The sequence below is a fragment of the Astyanax mexicanus genome, chromosome 7, assembly GCF_023375975.1.
Source record: "Astyanax mexicanus isolate ESR-SI-001 chromosome 7, AstMex3_surface, whole genome shotgun sequence".
In the NCBI taxonomy this organism is placed as follows: domain Eukaryota; kingdom Metazoa; phylum Chordata; class Actinopteri; order Characiformes; family Acestrorhamphidae; genus Astyanax; species Astyanax mexicanus.
In genome coordinates this window covers 31,119,673-31,137,662 of record NC_064414.1, presented here as the reverse complement: position 1 = coordinate 31,137,662, position 17,990 = coordinate 31,119,673, and positions in this window count along the sequence as shown.

Here is a 17,990-nt window from a genome sequence, read left to right as displayed (position 1 = left end):
TGCTGTTTTAAAATTTTCTATGGATCTCCATATTTGGTGGGCAAATTCTGAGAATCAGAATTCTGAGAATATATATATGTATATGTGTATGTATATATATGTATATGTGTATGTGTGTGTATATATATGTATATGTGTGTGTATATATATGTATGTGTGTGTGTATATATATGTATGTATGTATGTATGTGTATGTATGTGTGTGTGTGTATATATATATATATATATATATATATATATATATATATATATATATATATATATATATATATATATATATATATATATATATATATATATATATATATATACATACAGTATAGACAACCTGTCCATGAGAATTTAAACACAGCATAACTGTTGCTGGCTTTCTTGCAGCTTATTTAAAAACTGTCCAACATGCAAATGTGCAGGTTTATATAACACATTCATTCCTTTAATAAATTCAGTTTTACTTGTGGCTATAACAGCATTATGCCATCTGTCCACAGGTCCGGCTCCATTCTGACACATTTAGTAAACATATGAAATCTACAGCAACAAAGCCAAGCGTACTTTTGCCCACTTGAGGTCTGTCACTAGTGACTCACAGTTACAGTGACGCAAAAAAAAATCCTACACTGGAGCTGTAGTGATTTATGAGGAAAATCTCACATTATCCAACATTATCAACCTATGGGAAAATGTCTGGGGGAAAAAAACATGTTTTTGTTTAAGTCTCTCTTCACTACAGTCGCACAGTTGCAAATGAGTCTGGGTGAGGGGTAATTTTAGCAGTGGTAGCTTCTCTTAGGAATTCTTCCATACGAAATCCTGTGAAATCACTCCAGCTTGTTACGAATCGTACAAAGTCTTTGTGAAGCTGAGTTGTGCCCTAATGACTCTCGGTAACAATAGCTTCACATGTTCGCACCACCTCAGTGCGGTCAGTGGGGAATTTCCTGTGCAGTTGTGGTCTATAGTATATATACAGTGGTGTGAAAAAGAATTTGCCTCCTAAATATTTCTTTTATTTTTGCTTTTTTTGTGATACTTATATTTTTCTGAATTTCACACAAACTTTAATATCAGAGTAAATATAAAAAGCACTTTTTAAATGATATGTTTATGTATTATGTCTTTTTTTTATTATTGAATCATTGACACTGACCTTAACCAATGCAAGTGAGATCTGCAGTAATTATGTTATTAAATGTTGTTCTGGGTTATTTTGTGACCTCCTGGATGAGTGGCCCATGCCCTTTTGGAATAATTTTGGTTGGTTGGTTTCTCCTGGGAAGGTTCACAGGTGTTCCATGTTTTCTCTATTTGTGAATAATAGCTCTCACTGTGGTTCTTTGGAGTCTCAAAGTCTAAGAAATGAATTTGTAACCTTTTACAGACTGATAGGTGATCAATGTCTTTGTTTTCTCATCTGTTTTTGAGTTTCTTCAGATCGGGGCATTATGTATTGGTTTTTGAAAGCTTTTATCCTGCTTCGTGTCAGAAAGGTTTTATTTAAGTGATTTCTTGATTCTACAGGTCTGGCAGTAATCAGGCCTGGTTATGGTTGGTATTTAAATTAAACTCAGCTTTCCAAAAAGTGTGATTAATCACAGTTAATTTATGGGGGGCAAACACTTTTTCACAAAGGGCAAGACTGGTTTGGATAGTTATTTATCCTTAATAAATGAAATCATCATGTTAAAAGTGATTTTTATATTTACTCAGGTAATATTTGTCTGTTATTAAAGTTTGTTTGATAATCTGAAAAATGTAAGTATAACAAAAATGCAAAATAAAAAGAAATCTGTAAGGGGGCAAATACATTTTTATGCCACTGTATGGTGGCTCATGTTCACAGAGACTTGATAAGTTCTTTGAATTTCATGAAACAAAGGGCTGAAACTGTATGTCTACTTACTCACTGGTGCATGAACTAATGTCACTGTGTTCCCTGGATTTTATGCTTTCTGCAAAATAGAGGCAAATTTGGCACATTTACAAATACTCTGTTTGAAGGAATAATTTGGAAATGCAACAAAGACTAGATGGCACAGGCTTCTGGCAGGCCTTTTAAATCAAGTGTGACTGACAGTCATACCCATTTATTAAAATTGAGGGAGACATCTGTGCTGTTGCTGGTGTGTCTAAAAATAAGCACTAACAGTTTCTTATCTAAACAGTTATTCTTATCTAAACTACATATAAAATATGTCTATAGGTCTTTATAATGGTCTTCTGTGGTGCTCAACTCCACTAACTGATAGGTTTAGATAATAATAATGTATACACTGAAATACATTGACATGCCAAATGTCAGGGGACAGGAACTAGCACTTTTGCACTGTCCCATGGTAGCAAACCAGATCTGCACTGACCTGTGGAATATGCATGTGGGGTCTCCTTCTTTATTTAAAGTATGTAGGTGAGGCTTACTTAAGTGTGCTCACATAAGCGTTTATAGATCAGTATCATATATATACATCTTTATATACATCTCTGGAAAAAAGAGACCACTTTAAAATGATGAGTTTTCTTGATTTTACCAAATTGAAAACCTCTGGAATATAATCAAGAGGAAGATGGATGATCACAAGCCATCAAACCAGGTTGGTACTGCTTGAATTTTTGCACCAGGAGTGGCATAAAGTTATCCAAAAGCAGTGTGTAAGACTGGTGGAGGAGAAAATGCCAAGACGTATGAAAACTGTAATTAAAAACCAAGGTTATTGCATCAAATCTTCATTTCTGAACTCTTAAAATGTTATGAATATGAACTTGTTTCCTTTGCATTAGTTGAGGTCTAAAAGTTCAGCATCTTTTTTGTTATTTCAGCCATTTCTCATTTTCTGCAAATAAATGCTCTCTCTCTCTCTCTCTCTCTCTCTCTATCTATATATATATATATATATATATATATTGTGGTAGGCCCCTGGGGTTAGGGGCATGACCACTGTGACCCGGAAGGAGGAAGCTCACAGAGATACACAGACACGGGGAGTAAATGAACTCAAATCATACCTTTTATTTTAAATGCCCTCCACCACACCCAAAAACAACTCAAAACATAACTCAGCCCAATGGGGCTCTAGAGTCTGTAGAATTACTTCGTTTTACTTTAAAGGCTAAATACGAGTCCGTGCAGCCTCAGCCCTCAGCTCCCCAGTCAAAGTCCTCCCAAATGATGGCGGAGGCTGAGTATATACAGTTGTGGTCAAAAGTTTACATACACTTGTAAAAAAACATAATGTTATGGCTGTCTTGAGTTTTCAATAAGTTCTACAACTCTTATTTTTCTGTGATAGAGTGATCGGAACACATACATGTTTGTCACAAAAAACAGTCATAAAATTTGGTTCTTTCATAAATTTATTATGGGTCTGCTGAAAATGTCACCAAATCTGCTGGGTCAAAAATATACATACAGCAACATTAGTATTTGGTTACATGTCCCTTGGCCATTTTCACGGCAACTAGGCGCTTTTGGTAGCCATCCACAAGCTCCTGGCAAGCTTCAGGTCGAATGTTTGACCACTCTTCTTGACAGAATTGGTGCAGTTCAGCTAAATGTGATGGTTTTCTTGCATGAACCCGTTTCTTTAGCACTGTCCACATGTTCTCAATGGGGTTTAAGTCAGGACTTTGGGAAGGCCATTCTAAAACCTTAATTCTAGCCTGGTTTAGCCATTCCTTTACCACTTTTGATGTGTGTTTTGGGTCATTGTCTTGTTGGAACACCCAACTGCGCCCAAGACCCAACCTTCGGGCTGATGGTTTTAAGTTTTCCTGCAGAATTTGGAGGTAATCCTCCTTCTTCATTATCCCATTTACTTTCTGCAAAGAACCAGTTCCACTGGCAGCAAAACATCCCCAGAGCATAATACTACCACCACCATGCTTGACAGTAGGCATGGTGTTCCTGGGATTAAAGGCCTCACCTTTCTCCTCCAAACATATTGCTGGGTGTTGTGGCCAAACAGCTCAATTTTTGTTTCGTCTGACCAGAGAACTTTCCTCCAGAAGGTTTTATCTTTGTCCATGTGATCAGCAGCAAACTTCAGCCGAGTCTTAAGGTGCCTTTTCTGGAGCAAGGGCTTCTTTCTTGCACTGCAGCCTCTCAGTCCATGGCGATGTAAAACACGCTTGACTGTGGAGACTGACACCTGTGTTCCATCAGCTTCCAAATCCTTGCAGACCTGCTTCTTGGTGATTCTTGGTTGACTCTTGACCATCCTGACCAATCTCCTCTCGGCAGCATGTGATAGCTTGCGTTTTCTTCCTGATCGTGGCAGTGACACAACTGTTCCATGCACTTTATACTTGCGTATAATTGTCTGCACAGTTGCTCTTGGGACCTGTAGCTGCTTTGAAATGGCTCCAAGTGACTTCCCTGACTTGTTCAAGTCAATAATTCGCTTTTTCAGATCCACACTGAGTTCCTTTGACTTTCCCATTGTAGCTTTTGTAGCTGAGTCTAATCACTGGGTCAAATGAGCCCTATTTAAATGGGCTCATGAGAAGTCAACAGCTGTAGTCAATCAGAATCACTTACAAGAAGTGAAGAGGCCATGACATGAAGCTAATTTGATTGACACAACTCGCTACATCACCAAAATTGACAAATTTTGTTGCTGTATGTATATTTTTGACCCAGCAGATTTGGTGACATTTTCAGCAGACCCATAATAAATTTATGAAAGAACCAAATTTTATGACTGTTTTTTGTGACAAACATGTATGTGTTCCGATCACTCTATCACAGAAAAATAAGAGTTGTAGAACTTATTGAAAACTCAAGACAGCCATAACATTATGTTTTTTTACAAGTGTATGTAAACTTTTGACCACAACTGTATGCCTGTCTCAACTGGCGGCTCAATCAGCCCTCATGCGGGCCAGCTGAGACAGGCATGGCTTTGCGCTCTGGCGTGGGGCGGACCCACAACTCCCCCGCCTCCTCACGCCACAATATATATATATATATATATATATATATATATATATATATATATATATATATATATATATATATATATATATGACAATATTTTTATTTGGAATATGGGAGAAAAGTAGTTGGTAGTTTACAGAATAAAACAACAATATTCATTTTACTCAAACATGTACCTATAAAAAGTAAAAATCAGAGAAACTGATTCAGAAACTGATGTGGTCACTTCATTTTTTCCAGAGCTGTATATATAATTTACGCATGATTTCTGCCAGGGTCGCTTGTCTGTTCCCATTGACAATTCTAGCCAGACATCACTGATCATAATCATGATAATGTCATCTAAGACATTCTCCCAGTATACATGTAACACTGGGGATCAAAGAACTTTAAAAGCCTGCATGCCTAAAATCAGTATTTTTTTTTCTTCATTTTAGCATATTATAACACCTCACAACTTATACGAGCGTCAGACATCCCAAGCCAAACAGTGAGGTAACACTTCACAATCAATTTGCATACTGCTATCCCTTGACTATTGGCATGCCAGTGTATTAGACTAGATGATAATCCATTCTTATTAACCTAAACCAAAGCTATGAAGCACAATACCATTGAACGACCTTGCTTGTTCTCATTGATCTTCATAGAACATGGACATACCGAACCCTGTGTTACTACTGTATTTGTTCTTCTGTGATTGATCTCTTAATCCAAACGGTTCATTATTTATTAAGTCAGTGATCCAGTGGCTTCTATGAATTATTCGAACACATGCTTTGTACTAGATTAGCATTATTCATAGGAGTTTCTGAATTTCTGAATTTTAGACTTACCATATAATAAGCATTAAGTAGCTTCACGGAATAATAAATGGTGAAGTATTGATTTTGGCCTGAATCTGCATTAATGGATTGTAATGTATGCTAGAAGCTATGTGTATTGGTTGAGCTGCATGTCATTGTAATAGCTAAGAATGGTTCCTCCTGAACCTCCTGGATGTATTCGATCATGTTAGGCAGTAAGTCTATCACAGAAATGTTATAGTCTTTATAGAAACGGATTGTTTGGATGAGTGGTGGGGGATGAGGGGGGTGGGATCACAATGCACTAAGTATCAGGTGATATGAATTGCCCTTTTCAAATCTGAGCGCTGAACCGTTTGTCCTTTTTTGTCTTTATGAAGCCATTTCACATGAGCGCCATGACGTGATTACAAATCTCATTTATAAGAGCGACCTTGCCGAGATCTTGGAGAGCGAAGAATACCCACAACAGCTTTCGTCTGCCTGTTATGAGAAGGAGAAGGTGACTAAAGGCCAAGAGTAATCACAGACTCCAGAAGTAATGAATACAAATAGCTCAGACAGTATCCAGCTGGAGAGGGGAGATCCGCTGGAGCACACAGCTCTTTACTGGTACGGTGAGGGAGCGATACTGATGCAGAACCGCCATCCGAAAGGAAGGAGATAAAGCAAAGAAATGATGATTGCACGAGAAAGAGCTGGAGATCAGCCAAACTCTCGAGATGAGATGCAAAAAAGTAAATTATAGAAAAGCAGAGCAAGACTCTCAGTTTGAACTAGTGAAAGAGAGGAAAGAAAAACAGACAAGTAAAAGGAAGTGAGATGAGAAGCAGCCAAAAAAAAAAAATCCCTGAAACGTAAGATTAAAGAAGAGCGAGGGATATGAGAGTCAGAAGGAGTGTGAGAAAGTGTGAGAGGGAACTGAAATGAAAGTATGGTGTACAAGACCTTATTCATGAATTAGTGATCGCCTGTCAAGTGATTTTAGCTTTGGATGTTTTAGGCTTGATACAGATTGAGTTTAACAGCTGTGGCAGTAGGGAAAGGTTGTGCTGAGGTTTAGAGGGCCTTCTGTGGCGTCCAGAAGCATCACAGTATCTGCTATCTTTGCTTTTTATATAACATCAAACAAGGCTTTTGCTTTTATACATTTATCAGCTATACATTTATAAAGCTATGCAATACACAAATCCTTTAAATCTTTAAATCAATCTTAACATTCACTACAATGCCTGAAATGGCTATTTTGACTGTTTTGTTCAGATTTATTTATTTATTCTGAGTTTTGCTACATAGTGTTAGTCTGAAAGTGCTTTATTTCTTCCTTGAAAGGCTGTTATTTTGTCAGTTGGTGTATTGTCATTACCAAAGCATCGTTTTGGGAGTGTTGTTACCATAAGAAGTTTAATGAAAGCTGATAAACTAGCTAATATGACCTTGAAGATCTTTGTCAGCATTGCAATAAAAGCAATAAAACTGGAGAAGAAGTAGCTTATGAGAGAATACAATACCGAGAAGAACTCAGCAAAGATGTATAACTAGAAAACCAGTTAAAAAAAAAAACATTTTATCTACAGTATAAAAGAAAGGCTACAAAACAGCCTTGACACCAAAACCTCCACCAGCCCCCAAAACTGCTCTTAACTCAAAATCCACACTGGTTTTTCATTATCTGTCTACAACAAATGATTCATTATATCTTGTAATGGATTTCAGTATCTACTGTTATTGACTGATAAATGATTCAATTACTAATATAAGTGATAACTTACTAAAATGAATGATTATCACCATTATAACTATTATAAAATTAATAGTTTTATGTATGCACGAAGAACCTGCTATAATTGCTATAATAATCAGTATATTGAATCAAATTGATTCGGACTAATTGATTTGGTATACAGCTCTGGAAAAAAATAAGAGACCACCTAAAAATTAGGAGTTTCTTCGATTTTACCAAATTGAAAACCTCTGGAATATGATCAAGAGGAAGATGGATGAACTTAAGCCATTAAACCAAGCTGAACTGCTTGAATTTTTGCACCAGGAGTAAAGGCATAAAGTTATCCAAAAGCAGTGTGTAAGACTGGTGGAGGAGAACATGCCAAGAAATGCATGAAAACTGTGATTAAAAACCAGGTTTATTCCACCAAATATTGATTTCTGAACTCTTAAAACTTCATGAATATGAACTTGTTTTCTTTGCATTATTTGAGGTCTGAAAGCTCTGAATATTTTTTTGTTATTTCAGCCATTTCTCATTTTTTGCAAATAAATGCTCTAAATTACAATATTTTTATTTATAATTTGGGAGAAATGTTGTCTGTAGTTTATAGAATAAAACCAGAATGTTCATTTTACTTAAACATATATCTATAAATAACAAAATCAGTTATTGAAACTGAACTGAAGCAATCTCGTAATTTTTTTCATAAATTACTATAAATTATTACTTACTCTACTTGGATTAATCCCTGTCTGGTAAACTGTCCCTGTAGGGTTTAAGTGGTTAAAATTTAGAAGAGAAATTGAGAAATTGAGGAAGTCATTCAACTCTCTACATACAACTGAATAACTACAGTTACTAGTTAATACTCATTTCTGCTGCTGCTGGGATGATGTTTAATGTTGAGTCCTTGCTGGATAAGAGCAAAAATAATTGACGTTGCTCCATCCCGTACAAGTACTCACCTGTTCTAATGAACCATTACTTGTCTTTGAAGAAAGGCAACATCTCCAGAAGGGCTTGTGAGGGGTGAGGTGTAGATAGGAGCTGAATCTGAAAGAGAGAATAAGAGGCAGGCTGAGGTAGAGAAGAAGGCGGTTCATGAGCGAGAAAGGCTGGAGGAGAAGTTACATGCATTTCATCATTGTTACCTCACTCTCCTCTGCATGTAATTGAGAAGCCTCAGTGATTATTGACTACCTGACCTATTTCTAGCGCTTCACAAACACTACACACAACTCTGCTGCAACTTTGGTCCAGCCTCTCTGACACATCTATCCACTGCTCCTCTCAGAATCCGCTGCTCTTCATCCTCTGACTGGAATCACTGGATGACCAGGACCTTCCAAGACACTGCCACTAAGACAATGAGTCTGAGCGTGCTTTTGTACTCCGTCAGACTTATTTATTTATACAGTACATTGATCCTGCTCATGTTCTGAGATCTTACCTCTGCCATTCTTGTCTGAGTAACCACAACAACGTGAGCTCACAAACATTCTAATCTCGTGTAAAGAACATCAGACGTTCAGCATGTAGTTTGCAATTCAACTGATGTGTGTTTGTTTATCTCATTAATGTGTGCTCAGTGTAGACATTTAAAACCCAGTTACATAAAACTAGACTTCGTTTGATTATTCATATTTTAATTGAGTAGCTTCATAAACTATTCCCATTGATTGAGTCACACTGATCATTTGAACGCACTGATTCCTCCGTATCTCTCTCATCAAAAATTTAAGGACAGTTCCTCAGTTTGAGAAGCCCTAAAGCGTGTAAACAGGTCATTATAAACATTTTGGGCATGCATACGAATCAGATCATGCAACTGTTGTGTTGCGAAAAGGTTGGTAGAATTTATACACAGTGAATAGCCCTATTTGCGTAATGTTCTTATCCACAGTATGGCAAGAACTACACTAATAAACTAATTAAAGAGAAAAAAATACTTTAAGAAATGAAGGTTAGTCGATCCAAAACAATTAAAAACTTTGAAAATATCCTCAAGTGCAGTCGCAAAAACTATCAAAATTTTTTATGATGAAACTGGCTCTCATCAGGACCGCCCCAAGAAAAGAAAGAGCAAGATTTCCTCTGTTGCATAGGATAAGTACAGCAGAGTTACCAGCTTCAGAAACCACATTAAGTCATTAGCACCACAGATAAAAGCCACCTAAATGCTTCACAGAGTATTTTGGTTTGTTTAACACTTTTAAGTTACTACCTGACACCTTATGTGATCCTTCATAGTCTTGATGAATCATGATCCAACTGAATGCAGTAGGTAAAAGAATAGCCTTGACACAGAACCTTTACAAGCTTCCTCCATAAACTCACCATTGATTCAAAATGCAGTTCGGTTTAATGTCTGTTAAATGTAAATGATACCGTATATCCAATATATGTTTAGCATCTACACTAAATTATAAATAAGCACTAAATAAAGTGCTTATTGTAATGTGTTGATATGCACAGAAAAAAAGCTCCACTAGAGGCAGATTTTAAATAGTTTAAACATCTACATACTATTCATATTATTACAATTTTGCTGCAGTGAATGCAGTTAAAAATGACTATAAAAGGTTACAATAAAAGTTTAAAGTGTTCTATAAGCACCAACAATATTTACAATATTCTCAGAAAAGCATACTATATAAAGTAAGAGGAAGATGGATGATCACAAGCCATCAAACCAAGCTGAACTGCTTGAATTTTTGCACCAGGAGTAAAGGCATAAAGTTATCCAAAAGCAGTGTGTAAGACTGGTGGAGGAGAACATGCCAAGAAATGCATGAAAACTGTGATTAAAACTTTTGCACCAGGAGTGGCATAAAGTTATCCAAAAGCAGTGTGAAAGACTGGTGGAGGAGAACATTCCAAGATGCATGAAAACTGTGATTAAAAACAAATATTGATTTCTGAACTCTAAAAACATTATTAATATGAACTTGTTTTCTTTGCATTATTTGAGGTCTGAAAGCTCTGCACCTTTTGTATTATTTTTACCATTTTTTTATTTTCTGCAAATAAATGCTCTTAATGCATACAATGCATATTTTTATTTGGAATTTGTGAGAAATGCTGTCAGTAGTTTATAGAATAAAAGCAGAATTTGTATTGTACCCAAACAGATACCTATAAATAGCAAATCAGAGAAATGAAAAAGATTCAGAATCTAAAGTGGTCACTTGATTCTCTCTTATTTTTTTCCATAGCTGTATTTATACTAGCATATTACACTGACTAATATATGACAATTTCTCAACATATTGTGTCATTGCACACTTTTTTTCAGTCAGTTTAGACTAATGTAGGCCCTGTCACCAATTCCCACATATAAATACACTATTTCTATGCTTTTTATAGTCACTTTCTTTTAAATCTAAAAATAATGGTTTAAATTAGAATATGACCTTTTTCTGGCGTCTTCATTATTTTGTCTCCCAGCTGTATTTCAGTCAGGTACTACCTCCGCCCTAACCACCCCCCCCCCCCCCAACCAACCCCCCCGCCCCCCGTCCCCCGTCCCCCAAATGTCAATCATCCAGGACGCTCAGAACACTGCTTTGTGATATTGACTGTGACTGAAAGTCTTCCACGTCCTTTCCCTATTTGTTCATTTGTTTAATATTCAATCGTCTGGGGTTGCTGTGCAATCATCTCCGCTGCTTTAATAAAACCGGCTTTCCCGAGCTTCATCAATAAACTGGGTTGGGGCTCGTACTGCCGAGCGTTTGTAAGAGGACCGAAGTGATTTACACCCTCTCCAGCTGGGTGAGCCTACTGGGAAGGACGCATGCATGACAGAAGGCTTTTACGGACCAACCAGGGACCTCCAGGTGACTCACAGATCTTCAGAGACGTATAAAGATCAGACAGTAATTATAAAAGGACTTATACAAGGAGAGGTTAATATCAGTGCCGCAATCAGAGCGCTCCCACACTCCCTCTCGTGCTGAAACTTTAATGCGGATTCTAAAGAGGGCTCTGAATCTCTCTACCAATCTTGCAGGGCTTCAGGCTAAAACCAAAGGCAATCTATTCAGCGTGTAGGAGCCCACTGCTGGCGCAGCCATCCGTCATGAAGCAACAGGGTGGCTTGGACAGACCGCGAGTGTAAAGCAGAGCAGCATGTTGAACTTTACAAGTGGAAATGATAGCCTAAAGCATGCCAAACATGGCTCCTCTGATGTGGCCCTGCTAAGACGAGCCGCTGTGGTGACCCTCCAGCGTGGTGAAAAGTCACGCTGGTCCCTTCAGTCGTGAGTGGAGCTCTCTGAGGAGAAGATTAAGGGACAGAGCGCAAGGCTCACAAACACTATCAGCAATTCCACAGATAGCCCAGCACTCTGACTGTATCACAGCCTGACCATTAACTCACACTGCACACACACACATATACACACACACCACGGTGGACAACTGGAAAGATGGCAAACCAGTTTAAGAGTATGTGTGTGTATGTGTGTATTTATCGGTTCCTAGAGACACCAGGATGATTAGATATAGGGATATTTTACAGACATTTGTGAATGTTATTGTGATATTATGAATATCACTATTGTTAACGAGCTGTTCATTTGTTAATTGACAGATTATTTTGTAGTAAAATACTATTTTTTCTTGCTGAAGGTAATGTTAAGATGGGGAGCAGTGCAGTGCAGTGAACAAATGAAACCTGCAACAGATGAAAACATCACACAAACACAGAAAAAAGTGGTGGATGGGTGTTTTGCATGTGAGTGGGTGAATGTTTTTATGTGTATCAGTGAGTGGGTGGGTGTATATGTTGGTTGGTGGGTAAATGGCTGTTTGTGTGTGTTTGTGGGGGGGGGCTGTTTGTGTGAATGCTGGTTTTGGATGGTGGGTGGTTGTTTGAACTGGTGGTTGCATTGGGAGTTGGTGCTGATGAGTGGATGTTTGTGTTGGTTGGTGGGATATTGGTGGTGTTTGGTAGGTGTTTGTATGAAAAAGAAGTAGAATGTGTGTGTGCTTTTGTACTGCATGAGTGTTTGTGTGTAAGTTGGTTGGCTATTTGTGTGGTGGGTAGTGGGTGTTTATGCTGGTGGGTTGGTGTTTGCATTAGTGGGTGGTGTCTGGTGTTGGTGCGTAGGTGAGAGGTAGCAGTGGTTAGATGGATTTTTTGCATTTATTTTTAGATGCTAGTGGTGGTGGTTAGGGTGTTTGCATTAGTGTTTGGATGCTAGTGTTGGTGGTTATGGTGTTTTCATTGGTGTTTGGATGCTAGTGGTGGTGGTTCAGTAGGTGTTTGCATTGGTGGGTGGATATTAGTGTTTGGGTAAGTGGGTGTATATATATGTTTGTTGGTGGGTAAATGGTTGTTTGTGTGTGTGAGGAGATGGTGCTGACAACTGGATGTTTGTGTTGGTGGGTGGATATTGGTAGTGTTGGGTGTGTGTTTGTGTGAATAAGAAGTAGAGTGTATGTTTTTGTACTGTATGAGTGTTTATGTGTGAGTGGGTTGGCTGATTGTGTAGTGGGTGTTTATGCTGGTGTTGGTTGTTAGGTGGTTGTTTGCATTGATGGGTGGATGCTAGCGGTGGTTTGATTTGTATTTGCAATGGTGTTTGGATGCTAGTGGTGGTTAGATGGGTGTTTGCATTGGTAGGTGGATGGGTTTGAGTTGACATGTGTGGATGAGTGATGGTGATGGTGGGTGAATATTAGTGTTTTTGTATAAGTTTAGTTCGAATGGGTAAGATAGAAAGTGCATGTGGGTTAGTGAGTGGATATTGGGGTTGGGATAGTGGGTGTTTGTGTGGGTTGGTGGGTGTTTGTTTCCATTGGTTGGTGGCTGTTAGTGTTGTCGTGCTTGTGGGTGTTTTTTTTTTTTAAGGATAGCTGGTGTTTGTTGGTGCACAGATGCTGGTGTTTGTAAGTAAGTATTTGTGTGTGTGTTTGCATTGATTGGTGAATGGATGTTTGTGTTGGTGGGTAGATGCAGTTAGTGTTGTCTCATGGGTGTTTTTTTAAGGATGGCTGGTGTTTGTTGGTGGACAGATGCTGGTGTTGTTGAGTAAGTGTATGTGTGTGTGTTTGTGTTGATTGGTGAATGGGTGTTTGTGTTGGTGAGCTGGTGGATGGGTGCATAGGTGCGTGCATGTGCTAGGGTGTGTGTTTGCTTGTTTGTATCAGAAAAAGAGAACCACCCCTGTTCATGTCTTTTCTTCAATAAATTGCAGTAAAATTGAATCTTTAGAGAAGAATTTACATTATAAAATGTTAACAGCAGGCCTGGAGGAGCAGACACTGCACAAACACTGTCAGCGCCCAACATTTAGCGAGCCTGCTCTATCACCTTTTCTGTTTACACACAAATATGATTGACCAGTGGCCTGGAAAGGCTAGGTGACCAAATAAACACCTACACAACATTGGAAATGACACCGAGCAGAAAAGTGCTGGCCTAAACACACATTCTTATCTGCCTAGAGAGTAATGGAGCATAAAATCACTTCAGCTAAAGTAGCAAACACTTGGCTTTTAACCAAAACACTTGTACTGCCAGTGCACCCAGCTGGACCTCCGAAAGACAATCAACACAACTTCAGTTAGGGGTCAAAATACTTTGTGCTGAAAAGCTAATTGTTGTAAAGCATTTACCAGACTTCTTAAATAGGCCTACATTGGTGAATAATAATTATTATAAGAATATTATAATTAACATTAATTCTTAAGGCAGTAGTGGCTCAGCAGTTAGAGTACATTGATGTCTTGTGGCTGACCATTGCTTTGTGCCCCATTCCATCAGTTTCCAGCAGAAGTACAGTGAAAATTGCCTTGGTCTTGTCTTGTTTTGTCATGTCTTATCTTGTCTCAAAGATTGACATAGAAACACACTAAAGCATACTTAAATATCTGTAGTGCATTAAATATGTTTAGCTTATTTATTTGATATCCAAATAACCTCAAATATTCAACACATAATTGTGTTATACAATGTTACTGTACTGTAATGTTACTGCAGCTAGAAAAGACCTAGACTGAAAGTTTTCTCCAGTTCAGTGGTGGAAAAAGAAGAGCTGAACCTGCTCGGGGAATGTAGAAATAGAAAAAAAATAACCCTATTTGAATAGAGGGAGTTTTCTGAGGTTAAATCCTTTTCTTTTCTGTTTACATTCACTTATTCAGGGCTGGAGGCTAAACTGTAGTTATATTTTTCTGCTATGCAGATAAGGGTTTGGAGGTGTTTGGCAGTCAAATGTGTCACACAGTTTAGAGGGGAAAACACACCATTTACGTCTCTTTCATATTCAAATGTTTGTACCAAACAGCAGTTGTGTTAATTGGTCATAGCTGTGAGAATGCCTGAGAGACAAATACAGAGTGACAGAGAGAAAGAGAGAGAGAGAGAGAGAGAGAGAGAGAGAGAGAGAGAGAGAGAGAGAGAGAGAGAGAGAGAAAGAGAGAGAGAACCTTCTGACTCTAGCCTGAGACTGCTTGGTGGTGGGGAGAAAAACATGTAACATGCAAGAAAAACATGTTCATGGTCTGCTTGGTTTGATGTAGGTTGGGATGTAGGTTAAAAATGTAATGCAAGACTAATAAAATGTAGAATTACTAATTATTGCCATTTTCATTTGACAGGTTCAGAGCACTTTCTCTTGTCTGATGATGTAAAGGTGTGTGTGCAAGTGTGTATGCAGACAAACCAAGTCTCCCTGAAGCTGCGGGAGTCTCCCGCATTTCGGTAGTGGCTCCCTGATGCCCGCGAGTCACATATAATCTCCCGGAATTCAGAACGAGCGCCCCACACTGCACACAAACGCGCACACAGGTGACAGACTTTTTTTCTCTAATCGCGTGTGGGAAGGAGAGAGAGAAAACAAAGAGGGTTCTGATTGGCCTGTTCTCTGCATCAGTTTTTAGTGTGGGCGGGCAGTGTTCCCCCCCCCCCTCCCGGACGGGATTTGTTCAGTGAGTGAGAGAAAGCATATCATGGCGGAGGCAATATTAATAATTATTGCAATATGATATGTTTTTGATGTTTTTGTGATATTGTAACTGTCAATTTTTGTAAAATAAAGGCTTTTTTTTCCAAAAAAAAAAAGAAAACAGGAAAGCAGAGGCAGGGCCTTCCAAAAAGAAAAAAAGATAAAACTCATTTCACCTCTGAATACTCTAAATTTTATTTAAAAAAAAAGTAAAATTAATTAATATAAAAGTAAAGTTTCGTTATCCTTTGGTGTGTGCAAGTTTTTTTGTTTTGTTTATTTTGGGGGGGGGGGGGTGGGGTACTTAAAGTGTTTTTAATCGCGTCCACATCGCAGTGTTTGTCTTTCACTTGGGCTATTGACTACAGTGCCCCCCACATTTTCTAATATATTCTGTCTAAATCCATAAGATTTTAGAAAATGTTCAGAAATGCAGACAAAATAAATGCAAACTACAGACGGGTTTCTGTGCAGGAGGGTTTCTCCACATTCAAATCTATAGTTATGAAAGCGAAGCATTCGAAGTTCTGCTATAGACTCCAATGCTATTTCACCTCATTACCTGTCCAATCAGCTGCTCCCGATGCTGATGTCTCGTTCTCCCCACCTCCTTTCCCTCCACCTCCAGGGGGCCTTCCATGTACGAAAGGATCTATATGTATCAAGACCTGGGCTGATAACCGGGCTTACTCCAAAGACTTCATATAAAAACTGTTTAAATATAACCACTTTATAATATGTTTGTATTTTGTTCATCACTAAACATTTCAACTAACACATTTGCCTCTGGAGTCGTAATAGTAAAAATGTATTTATGTAGCACAAAAATATGCCTTAAGAGACATCATTTTAAATTCATTTTCAGCCTCATACTATGTGAACTGCTGTTACAAACAGCAAAACCATTAAAGATAAAAGAATAAAGTTAAAAGAATAAAACCTGCCAGTAGCCTCTTAACAACACATTCTACACAATGCCTCCAGATGGCAACAGACAGAAACTGGGTATCATACGGCTCCAGGCCAAATTGCATATGGGCTTTCTAGGTCTGACTGACAGTCTGTCTGCTAGACTCAGCCCTGGCTCCAGTATTTTCAGCTTTCTTTGTGTGCAGCAGAGTAAAGTTTCAGTTTGCATTTCTTTTTTTTTCTTCTCTTTTTTCTTCTATTTGTGTCTGAGTTACTTTGTATGCTCCTCACGTGGCTAAAAGTATTCTATTAAGCCAGACAGGTCATGCTCTGTCCTCCAGTAGTGTTTGTTAATTCTCTGCAGTTCATCTCCATTACTGACTTTAGAGCGTGTATTCACTGCTTCACTGAAGTTCATCGCAGCAAGGTCAACCTGTGGTCTGGATAATCTCCAGTGGCTAATCTGGATTTACAGAAATTGATTCTTTTCAGAGAAACAATGAATAAGAAGTAGATTGTTTTTAGACCTTGTAACATTATTACCATCATAGACAGTGCATGCAGCAACATTAGGGCATTTTAGATTTGTTTTGTAGGTCATAAATGAGCCCGTCCCATGAATAAACATATTAAGCAACCATTTCTCTTTTTGTTGAAAGGAATATACACTGCCTGGCCAAAAAAGAAAGTCGCCCCCACCCCCCCAAAAAAAAAAGTCATAAGTTTTGTTGGACTGCCTTTGGCTTTGATTGCCGCACCTATTTACTGTGGCATTGTTTTGATAAGCTTCTGCAATGTTAGAAGATTTATTTCAATCCAGTGTTGAATGAACTTTTCACCATCTTTCATTGATGATGGTAGAGTTTGACTGCTGTGCAAAGATTCTCAATGGGGTTAAGGTCTGGACTCTGTGGTGAATAATCCATGTGTAAAAATGATCTTGTGCTCCCTGAATCACTTTTTCCCAATTCCAGCCTGATTAATCCTGGCATTGATATGTTGGAATAAGACTCTTTTTTTTGTCCAGGCAGTGGTTCTATACTACTATTATTTATTAAGTTATTTTACTTTAAAGCAGCAGTCCCTAAGTTTTTTTCTTCTTTTAAATTGATAGAAGTAATATTTTTGTGTTGGGAAAGAACAAAATATTATGGCAATTATCGCTAGAGATTGTAATTAATTTGTCATGGTCAGAACAGAATAGCAGACAAGCGCAGATACTGATAAAAACAATAGATGTTTATTATAAGAATAAACAGATGTATTCAGGGTCGATACAGAAACAAGGGTGATCACCAGTAGACAGAGCAATGAAGACAAAACCATACCATAAACGAGAGACAGTCCAGAGTTCATACACAAGCAATCCAGTATCAGAGATAATCCAAGAGGCAGTGGTGAAAGCACAGTCCAGGTCATACACAAAACAATCCAATATCAAAGGCAGAGGCAAAAATCGGCGTCGGGAAACAAAAGGCAAGGTCATACACAAAGTAAACTGAGACAAGAGATAAGTAACGCTTTGTATGAGGATAACCTACAATACGCGGCGATGAAGTCTGTTTGGCGTGCACCTATATAGTGCCAGTAATTAGTATTCGGGGCTTCCTGGTGGAAGCAGGTGAGGTGTCACGTGATCAGGTGAGTGCGTGATGTCA